Here is an 8,867-nt window from a genome sequence, read left to right as displayed (position 1 = left end):
GGATCCCATGGCACGTCGGTAACGTGATAACGCATACGCTGAGTGGCGGAACAGCGGCGCTTCTGCAGCTCGACCGCGCTCTCCCGCTCCCTGAAAAACAAAAAAGAACATAAGAAACATTTCAATTCGCTTAAGAAAGGTCGAAATAATAAGAGAACGCCTGCTTTCACTTATAGACAACGAAATATATTTTTTTTCAGCGAAATTACAAGGGGTCGACTGACATGCACCGACGTTCTTATCTGAAACACACCCAGCAAATACGTAGCCAAGCTGCTATGACAAGCTAGGTGACCACCAGCTCCGCAGTGACTCAGTCCCGTGCCACTAGCGCAAGCTGCCGAGATATTTTTCAGAAGTTTATCGTGCTGGTTTCAAAGTTTTACCAACGCTGACCCTTCGCGTGGCCGCACCCGTGAAATCCATACGCCGGTGCGACAGCGCTCCCTCAAATCTACTATATAAACACATGGCACGTAAACGAAGCTACTGTGTCGAGAAAAAAACGATGGTTCACGCGTCAACGCATGCAGGCATTAGTGGTCGGGGACGTTATAAAAAAGCGGTGTACTTACGATGAGCTCCACTTCGTAGGGAAGCTTGTTGACGCTTGTCTGTGGCAAAGACTTGGCGCGTATGGTGATATTGTCGTCAAACACAGCTGTTGGACGACAATGGTGACACTCTTACCTGTTGCATGTGATCATAACGTAGTAGTAATAATAATAATAATAATAATAATAACAATAGTAATAATAATAATAATAATAATAATAATATAATAATAATAATAATAATAATAATAATAATATAATAATAAATAATAATAATAATGATGATGATGATGATGATGATGATGATGTGGTGATGATGAGGATGATAAAACACCTCCATGCGCAAGAAAATAAAAAATTGGGGGGGCGCTCAAGCTTTGCCTTTAAGTGTTGAACGCGATAGCGATATCCGGCCCCACCCTCATCGTACTCTATTTTGCTTGTCGTTATGTTCAGTCGCGCGGTCTCACACACGCACACACACTCGACATACCTATAGTAAAGGGTAAAGGTTTCCGCCCTCTTCAACAGCCCTTTTATGACAACAGTGTACGCCCTACGTGTGTGTAAGAGAATTCGCGCACTAATGTATGCCCTTTGTAATGGGTGGCATGCTTTAAACCAGCAGCAATTACGCGCTTGATACTTCTTTCGAAGTTGCGATGCACCCACTACGTGTTCGTAAAGAACACGCGCAGTAATGTGTTCGCCTTTTGTAATGGGTGGCTGGCTTTTAGCCACCAACTCGTTATGCAGTTCACATGGTGTGACGCCCGATGGCAATAGACGCTTGTACCCCGTTTACTGCGATATGACGCCTCGTACAGTGACCGCCTGTACGCAGGACGCGTGTGTTCGTGAAGCATTAAAGTTAATTTCAGTGCATTTCCAAGGAATAGAATGGTCCTGTGGTAGAACAACTGCTTGCCACGAAAGCGGCCTGGGTTCTATTCTCTCTGGAACCTAATGTTTTTTATTATCTATTTATTTTCATCATTCTAGATTTTTCGGTCACGGACAAGATGATGATTTTTCGCTCACAACCAACGACGCCGAGACCGACGCCGTGCCGACACCAGAACTTCTGCGGACGAGCTCTTTAACGCTATCGCGTTAAAAGGCACGGTCACGTCTCATACAACCCATCCTGGGTGACTCGGCCTGGCAGAATCGGTTGCAGCGATGTAATTACGTAGCGTCATACTAACAATGCATTTCTCTAACATGCCTGCCCTCTTATTCTCTAGGCTGCTCAGTCTACCTTGCTATCATGTTTGGAAAAGCGGCGTTGGTTTTGTCTTGACGTCTCTCTTGTGTCCGTGTTTGCACGCCCACACTTTTATCATGAATACGTACCAACTAGCTGAGCTCTCTGTTATTCTCCGCATTTCGATGCCACTAAATCGAGAAGTGATGGGCGGAAGCTTTTATACTAGGTAAATACTTTGCTTGGATGACCGATGGTTTGAAGAAAGCGGTGGGGCGCTTTACTATTAAGACGAAAGGAGAATCGGGCGCGTCAATATTGATGTTTTAACTCGGTGTTTTTGGATACACATGCTTACACTTCCGAATGATTGGGCGCATGTAAAGTGGTACCACCCCATCACCTCCCCCCTCCCCCCAAAAAATAATAAAATAAAGAAAGCAAAAGACAAAGAGAAGGCTGCTCCAAGGCAGTGTTACTTGTACGGCGACGCGCGTAATTTGGGCCAGCAGAGCGGAAGCTAACTTGGTAAGCAGTAAAAACAGTTGCGGAATTAGAACAGGATACGTACTTTTATTGTACCTGTATCATTTTGTGCAGTGGAAAGCTTACCCCTCACAGTATCCACTAGCTCCTCGAGTGTAACGGGGAAAACGGCGCAAATATTTTTTTACGACGCTAGCACCTGGTGACATCTGGTGCTATAAAGCTATAGCGGAGAGGTTGACGTCTCAAGACACCCCGAAACCTGCAACGAAAGATACAAAAAAAGCTTATTGAAAAGTAGTAACGGTTCAAGTTAATGTTTGTATAGGATGTACAGGTCAATTTCGATTAACATGAGTTAAGGGAAGGTTTAGTTAGCCCTAATGATACATAAATAAAGCACCATTAAAAAGGCTACTTATACCCTTGAAACACAGAGGAGTATCAATATATCTGCCGTGAGGTAACATAGGAAACTGACGTTTCGTGGGTGCGTAGTATCTAAGTGTTGTGCTCGGAGACACCACCACGTGGTATACCTAATAAGGATTATTTAAGCACCTCATTAGTCAGTTGAATGCTTACAGCTTCGATGCAAATAGAGCTAGAAATACGAAGTTCGGGGTGTATCTGCAAGTACAACAGTAACCTCTTTAGCGGCGGTGTGTACAACTGTACACATCAACTTGAGAGGCGCTTCACGGGCCATGTGTTTCTTCAAATGACATGAAACGCAGTGTGCGCATTCGTGCAGGCTTGGTGAGTGATAACTAGCTGCCATTTAACATCGCTGTGCTGTGTACTGCTCCAGAGGATCACTGTGCTGGAGACACTACCATGTTCGACGATCGTTCGACGTGCAGCGCTCCAGAACCAACGTCAAGACTTACTTTAAAGTGCGAAGCACTTTAGGGGCCCGGCGTTTCGTATAATTTCATAGCTTGGCGTGACGAAGGCAAAACCACGAGTAGCATAGCCATCTGTAGCATACTGAGCGCGTGCTGGCGCCAAGGAGAGGTTTTTTTTTATTATTGTAATAGAAAATAAATGAAGGAGTTGTTGTCACCATTGCTTGGTGACGGCTACCCCTTTCCACATAGCCTCTTTAAGGAGGGATCTTCCCTTTGTTCGTCGAGCGCCTTAATGATGATAAGTGAGCTCGCGCTCCCGCCAAGAAGTCTTCCCCTTGTGCTTCGAGCGCGTTGATGATGATAAGTGCGGAACACTTTAGAGGCCCGGTATGTCGTAGGCTGTCGTATGCTGTCGTCGCTTGGCGTAACGCAGGCCAACCTCGTATAAAAATTTAAAAAAATGAGGAAGCAAGCGAGGAATGGAAAGAGAGAAAGGTAGGGAAAAAAATAGGGAGAAAAATAGAAAGTGCACGAAAGAGAAAGAAAATATAAAGAGAGAGGAAGCAATAAATAGGAATAAAGAGAGAAAAGAAATACAGGAAAGAACGGGAAAGTGAAAAAGAAAGAAAGAGAGGAACAAAGAAGGAAAAAAGCGAAGGGAAACAAATATTAATAGCAATAATATCTGGGGTTAACGTCCCAAAACCACAATGTGATTACGAGAGACGCCGTAGTCGAGTGCTCCAGAAATTTCGACCAACTGGGGTTCTTTAACGTGCACCTAAAGCTAAGCACACTGACCTCAGGCATTTTCGTCTCCATCGAAAATGCAGGCGCCGCGGCCTGGATTTCGATCCCGCGACCTTCGGGTCAGCCGCCCGAGCGCCATAGCCCACTACACCACCGTGGAGGGGAAGAGAAACAAAGAAGGCCGCCCAGTCCGCACTTCCATCAGGCCTTCGCACCCCTAGCGCGAAGCTGCCTTAATTTTTTTTCTTTCCTGAAAACGAATAGATGAAAAAAAAAACGGCGCTGTGTATTCTTGACCTTATACTTGATTCTTCTCTTGCAAGGATGAAAGCTTAACTGGTTTCCTGAATAATTACATATTTAATTACAGCTCATCAACATTGTTGACTGAAACACAGAAAACAGCACAGTCTTCATTTTCTTGTTGGAATGTAATACTGAGTGCCTTGAATCATGCCATGCGTTTTTGAGGCATTTTCAGACAGTGCATCATAATACGCACCTGAAGGGAAGTGGCTACAGCAATGTATACTCTGCACTCGGTCTCAATTCAGCGTAAGGTAAACGTGACGTAACTCGCTGCGCCCGTGCGTAACGTGAACCTCTCCGGTCGCTATTGTAGCGATGCAGCGTATAAGCGCAGAGGGGCATCGTATTTTTCACAAGTCTTTATATTAATTTAGTCCCGTGGTATTTTTTCTCGTTTAGGCACTCATAAAAAGATGTCGACGACAGTAATGATGAAAAAGGCATTTTGTAAGACACATAAATAACAATAGCTGGCACGGCGTCTGACGGCACAGCGCAACGGTTGCCAGGCAATGTCACATCGTCCACTACAGAGAAAAACGACGCATTATTTCAACATTCTCTCTCAACAACGAGAAGGTTTAACGTTCTGACACTTTCTTCAGCAGAGCTCTTCACACGAGACGCGGCAGCACAAACTGTCCGTTGATAAAGAATCGATATGTCCCGGAGAAGGAAGACAAAACGAAACAATTGATTTTGTAAATTGACATAATAATTCATGGAATTTAGATGGCCGTGTGCTGCAGAGTGAGGAAGCAAATTATATGAAGCACACCTTAAAGCAATAGCCGACGTCTATTACAGTCTGTAAGCTATGAAACGTTTGACTTCTACCGAGAGGAAAACAACACGCCAAGTGTAACCAGTCATTCGCTTCAGTTTTTTTCGGATAATGTACTGTGTCTAATTGAAAATAAATGCCGAATGTAAAATAATATCAGAATTATTGGATGGTCGAGTATTTAAAGTATGTACCAAACACAGTAGCAGGTTAAACGCGATCAGCACTCCGACTTACTACAGATTGAGAAAAAGCCTAAACAAGTGCAAATTCCGAGTTTGGCCATTTTGGCATTACAAGAAAGCTTTCAGGTGCTCTCAATGTTTGTACAGCTTTCCCGGCCAGTTTACAAAAAACTCCTACACTGCTCTAGGGGCTTATACCTCGCCTAAGAGGACACGGACTTTATGGCTTGCGACTACAGTCGACTATCATCGATCAATTTGGGGCTGTGACAATTCCCCGTTGCAGTAGTTCAATCGCCAGAAAACGCGTTTCTTCCGCCTTTTTTGTAGGGGCAATGAAATTTGCTTATTGCTTCTATTGTTTTGTACGTCTTCCTTTCCACGCTTCGGCAGCTATTCCCAAACTTGAAAATAAAAGACGCACGCCGGCATTGCACTTATCCAGAGTGAAGTTGTTTGGCTTTCTGCCGCTTCGATAGCTTTTTTATTGGCCATCGGGCGCGAACACTAAAAAGCTCTCGAACTTTTGTGACGATTCACTTTATGGCTTTATAACATTGCTCGCTCTTTAATATGCAACCTACATGAGCTCAGCATTATTTTATTTGTAGGTACTTCGACTAACAGTGACCCATTAATTGCATATTGTGTGTTTGAAGAAAATGCAGTCACCGACTATGCAATTTGGACGCCAACTTTACCCGGTAAGATTTTGAGCGTGAATAAGAGACGCAAGAGTCTTAAATGCCTTCCGCTCTTTTTGTTTGTTCAATAATGGTTTCCGAAAGCTTCAGTGAATTCATGGCGTGTTCCACATGCAAGGACGCGTTATCATCGGGCAAGGTGCCCGTGATGAACGGAACTTTATTTCCACTCATGAAGGAAGGAGGAAACAGAAAAAGGAGAAGGCAGGGAGGTTAACCAGAAACACTTCCGGTTGGCTACCCTACACTGGGGGATAGGGGAAGGGGAATAGAAAGACGAGAAATAGAGAGGAGGAAGAGAGAGAAGAGATGCAGTGCATTCACTAGATCGTGGGGGATTGCACCACAAGTCAGAGGCGTTCGCACAAGCCCGTCGTTCTCAAAAAACACAAGAGTGCTTTCACTGCCTTGTGGAGCATCGAGAGATGTGGACGGTGCTGTAGTAGCACCTGCACAGAAATTGGCCAATCATCCAGTCGCCGCAGTGCGTTGGACAGTACTTGTCTCTCCGAGGCAAAACGAGGGCAGTGGCACAGCAAGGGTTCGATGTTTTCTTCGGCGCCGTAGACATCACATGCCGCGCTGTCAGTCATTCCGATTAGCGTTGTATATGCCTTCGCAAAAGCAACTCCCAACCAAAGGCGATAGAGAAGCGAAGCTTCGCGTCGATGAAGGCATGATGGAGGTTGGAGTTGCAGTGAAGGGTTCAGTTGATGTAGTCTGGTATGTCTTATGCTTGGTGCGCTCCACTCCCGTCAGTGTGAGACTGCGGGCCAGTTGTCGATTTGCCTTGCAGCGCCTGTCCTTGAAAGCGGAATTGGGGCGATGTTTGCTTCCTGATGTGATGCGCGAGCAGCGTGATCGGCGGAATCATTTCCACTGATGCCGCAGTGGCCAGGTAACCACTGGAAGTCAATATCGTGGCCTTTTTGAACTACGTGGTGGTGAAGTTTCACGGTTTCATATGTCAACTGTTCGTGGCATCCTCGTCGGAGAACTGACCGCAGGCACTGTAACGCCGGTTTTGAGTCAGAAAACACAGCCCATTTACTTGGGCTTTCAATATCAATAAATTCTAGTGCGCTGCGCAGAGCCGCGAATTCTGCCGCCGTAGACGTCGTCGCATGTGAAGTTTTAATACGCAGAGTTATCCCTTGTGATGGTATAACCACCGCACCACCAGAACTGGGTGATGTAGTCGAGCCATCCGTATAGATGTGGACGTGGTTACTGTAGTTTTCGTACAGAAGGAGTGGGCTCAATTGTTTCAGGGCATGTGTCGGTAGGTCTGACTTCTTCCGCACTCCCGGAACCGTTAAGTGAACTTGTGGGCGGCTCAAGCACCACGGAGGGAACACTGGTTTTGACGCAGGTGCGTACCCCGCAGTAAATGATGAGCGATGTTTGCCGACAGTGGCACTATATGTCGTGCGGGGCCTTTCAGCAGCGAGGCTTGCCAGATGGTGGGAAGGGGTCCTGGCATAATGCCTGAGGTACATACGCATTGTCTCGGTGATAATGTGTGTCGTGATTGAGCAGTCTTGCGCGATGGCAATGGTTTTCAGCGTTAACGCGCTGCGGGGTAACCCAAGGCATATCTTAAGAGCTTGGCTTGAATGCTCTGAATCGTGCGCAGGTTAGTCTTGCCGGTGTTCGATATTGCAGGTAAGCTGTACCGTAGGAATCCAATAAACAGAACCCTGTACAGTTGTAGCATAGATGGTATCGGCACTCCCCATTTCTTTCCTGCAAGGAGTCTGAACATGTGACATATAGCAGTCAGCCGCTTCTTCACGTAGTTCACGTGTCGAGTCCAAGACAGGTTTCTGTCAATTATCACTCCCAAGAACCTGCGGCTTCTGCTGAATGATATAAGGTCTCCGTTAATTGATATACCATAGACAGACATTGGCTTCCTTGTGAATGCTACCACTGCACATTTCGCGCAAGACACTTCGAGGCCTTGTTTACGAAGGTAGTAGGACGTCATTGTGGCTGCCTTCTGAAGGCGGCGCGAAAGCAGAAGCCGTGTCACACCTAAGTCCAAATGCAGATGTCGTCAGCGTAGATGGAAAGCTTTACGGTGCTTGGTAAGCTTTCGACCAGTCCAATGAGGGTTATATTGAAAAGCGTAGGGCTCAGAACTCCTCCTTGAGGGACTCCTCGGCTACTGTAATACTCAGTTGTCGGGCCATTCTCCGTGGCCACGTAGAACGACCTTCTCTGCAAGCAGCTGCACACCCAGATATATATCTTGCCACCAAGACATACTGTTTCAAGTGCACTCAGGATGGCTTCATGGGAGACATTATCGTAAGCCCCCTTGACGTCTAGAAACAGAGCAGCACACAGTCTCTTACAGGCCTTATGGTGTTCGACATATGTCACCAGATCAACAACGTTGTCTGTTGCCGATCGGCCGCGCCTGAATCGGCCATGGCATCTGGATAGATTTCATAGTGCTCCAAGTACCATTGCAGTCGTGTTAGAATCATTCTTTCCATTGTTTTTTCCACGCAACTGGCAAGCGCGATAGGACGGTATGAGGAAATGTCGAGAGGCGACTTGCCAGCTTTGAGAAGCGGAATGAGGCGATTTGACTTCCATGCTTGGGGAACACACCAGTCTGTCAGGAGTCGTTGTATAGGTGCAGCAGTGCCTTCCGAGCTTCGTCTCCAAGGTTACAAAGAACACGATATGTGATGCCGTCAGGTCCTGGCGCCGAAGAACGTCTGCACAATGCCAGTGCAGCTTCTAGCTCATCTATAGAAAACGGGCACTCCATGCGGTGATCACGTGAGAGAAAGGGGGGGTCGAGCTCCACCGTCCCTTGTATCTGTGAAATTTAAGTCGCCGGCAATCCTTCTAAAGATGGATTCTGCGACATCAATCTCGTTACACTGCAAGTGAAGTGCCAGAGATTTAAATGGGTGTCGCTGACCAAAGGTTGTGCGAAGACCACGGACAGTTCTCCATATAAGCGATAAAGGTTTTCGCGGATCCAACGACTCGCAGAAGGATGCCCATCGTCGCGAAG

The sequence above is a fragment of the Rhipicephalus sanguineus genome, unplaced genomic scaffold (assembly GCF_013339695.2).
Source record: "Rhipicephalus sanguineus isolate Rsan-2018 unplaced genomic scaffold, BIME_Rsan_1.4 Seq384, whole genome shotgun sequence".
Taxonomy (NCBI): Eukaryota; Metazoa; Arthropoda; class Arachnida; order Ixodida; family Ixodidae; genus Rhipicephalus; species Rhipicephalus sanguineus.
Note: the sequence above shows the minus strand (reverse complement) of the source record.